This window comes from Photinus pyralis, unplaced genomic scaffold (genome assembly GCF_008802855.1).
Source record: "Photinus pyralis isolate 1611_PpyrPB1 unplaced genomic scaffold, Ppyr1.3 Ppyr1.4_LG10, whole genome shotgun sequence".
Classification (NCBI taxonomy): domain Eukaryota; kingdom Metazoa; phylum Arthropoda; class Insecta; order Coleoptera; family Lampyridae; genus Photinus; species Photinus pyralis.
Window position 1 is genome coordinate 7,202,337 of NW_022170250.1, and position 2,693 is coordinate 7,205,029.

The 2,693-nt window shown below is 35.4% G+C and overlaps 1 long non-coding RNA gene across 1 annotated transcript; it reads left to right on the plus strand.

Annotated features, from left to right (window-relative positions):
• Positions 1-438: 438 nt before the first annotated feature.
• LOC116161994 lies at positions 439-1,155 on the plus strand. The gene is made up of 2 exons (XR_004143470.1): positions 439-593; positions 641-1,155. It is a non-coding gene; the product is annotated as an uncharacterized LOC116161994 (long non-coding RNA).
• The last annotated feature ends 1,538 nt before the right edge of the window (positions 1,156-2,693 follow it).

The following is a 2,693-nucleotide window of genomic DNA, read 5'->3' on the forward strand; positions in this document are numbered from 1 at the left end:
GTTTTAATCATTCAACCTTGAACTGTACATTTTGGGTCTTGAATCTTAAGTCTTGTGCCATATATCTGAGTTTTGAGTGTTGATTTGGTAGTGTTGAGCTTTAATTTTTGAATATTAAACTTTGAATGTCTAGTATTGAGCTTTTTATCTTTGCTCTTGAACCTTGACTGTTGTGTTTTAAATCTTGAATATTTGCCTTGGATCGTTAATATTCGGAATCTTGCGTATTGGGTCTACAATCTTAAACGTAACGATAAAGTACGAAGGAAAACGAGGCGAGCCGAGGATGGCTTCCGAATGTCATCATGCACTACTAGAGCAAGTAGCAACACCTACTTGAGTTCGCAGGTAACCGAAGGTAATGAAAAAGCCGATGACTGGCCTTAAATCAGGTGTTTTATGGTCCAGAGCCCGGAGCCGGTTTTTCCACTTCAACACACCAAAACAAATGACAGGACCAACTTTATTGATCACGCTGTACCTCCGGTATCATAATTAAGCATTTTAGGTTATGTTCAAAACTTTCCAACCTTTACTAAAATCAAGCTAAGGCTGTGCTAACTGCTAGTAGTGATTCATTCCCTTTCGTGAAGGTAACCCAACGTTTGTGGCCGTATAACTTAAATAGTTCTTCTTATAGATAGTCATGGATGACGTTATTGTTAAAATAGAACCAGAACAAGAAGATGAACTAAATTTGTCGCTAGAAAGAAACATTGTTGTCAGTAATGAGTTTTTGGGAACTGTACAAGAACAGAATACTACACTCAGTGCAGAACATTGTAGCGACCAGTGCAATGGCGACGAAATGCAGCAACAAGAACGTTTGTCAGATATTAATTCTCAGACTGTAGAATTTAAATGTGTAGTTTGTGATTACGTGGCAGGTAACGAACGAAATTTTAAAAGGCACTGTTTCACTCACGAAACTGCTAACGTATTTAAATGTCACAATTGTGATTATGCCACAAATAGAAAATGCAATTTGAGCAATCATGTCATAATGCACAATCGGTCTAAAGAGTTTAAATGTGAACTCTGTGATTATGCCTCACATAGAGAACACAATTTGAAAATACACACCGTAAAACACGCTCAATCCAAATTTTTTAAATGTGACATTTGTGGTTATGCCACATATCGAAAAGACAATTTGCAACAGCATATCTTAAAACACGATAAATCTAAATTGTTTAAATGTGACATTTGTGACTATACCACTTATAGTAAAGGCAATTTGCAAATTCACGTCGTAATACACAATCAATCTAAAGATTTTAAATGTGACTTTTGCGATTATGCCACACACGCCAAATGCAATTTGAGTAAACATGTCTTATCGCACAATCGATCAAAAGATTTTAAATGTGTAAATTGTGATTATTCCACATATAGAAAGGATCTTTTAAAACAGCATGTTGTAAAACACGATCAATCCAAGTGTTTTAAATGCGGCTCATGTGATTTTGCCACAAATAGAAAAGGAAATTTGAAAAATCATGTTAACTTTAAACACAATCGGTCTAAATAGTTCAAATGAGATGTATGCCACATATTTTAAAAGCCATTTGAATTTATAAAACCTAGTGTGGTAATAAAGTTTATACAATCCGCAGCATTTCTTATTTTATTATGCACCCTTTGACCCCAAAAAGCAATACAGTAACCAAATTTTGGTGTAACCTGCCCCATTAGTGAGACTGCCCGGTACATGTTGTAATACTTTAATATTAAAAACCGCAACACAAAGAATCTCAACTCTAAACCATTACTTTGAGAAAACCACCCTAAAAAATGTTCCAACTACTTTGTAGTGTACTTAACCCCCAGGTTCTTGCTAACTTCACACTACAAGAACACGGAAATAAAGTCAACCCGCCAACGTTTAAAAATGCCCCCCCCCCCCTGAATGACTATTCCCTCCAAAACTAAACGAGATTAGGCTTTAATTTGAAGAGTGGCACGTGATAAAACATCTAAGGCAAGTCCCCCTTGCGTTAGTTGTAAGAACGCTATGACCTAAAACACAGTAGGGAAGGAACGTAAAATAAAACACTCAAATTATGAAAAGCCTGTTTAATAATTATTGTTATTATTATGATTGTAAAAGCTCGGAAATTTAAGTCGAAATAAATTACATTGCAAAAATAAACTTTGAAAATGGTAGTTCACCGAATAAAAATAGAAATAGGCTGGGAAAAAAAAGAACTTACCAATAAAAAAACCAGCCGTCAAATTAATATCAAATTGTGTTGTAAAATTAATTGTTTGTAATGATGTGAATGCGTAACATAAAATTATAACATCACAAAAAGTAGCAGGTATACTTCAAGAGGTAGCATATAGGTTAAAAACAAGTTTCTGGAATTATGGATCAGGTAAGCAGGTACCAAAGATTCTAAGAAAGGGTGAAATACACAGGATGTGACTCATCTTTGGTGCAATAAAGTCCTTTTGTTAAAAGCAAGATGAAAAATTACATGGCCTTGTAGGCAAATTTAACTAAAAACAAGATATGTGGAAATTATTGAATCGCCACTCATTTATCGCACATAGATTCTAAACTGAAGAGCTTTGATTAGAGTAATCCCGCTCCTGCAAGATAGGTAACCCCGCCCCTGGTTTCGGGGTTTCGAGCCTACAGTTGAAAGTCGAAGACAATCACGGAATTAGGTGTCGTAGCTCAATTTTGA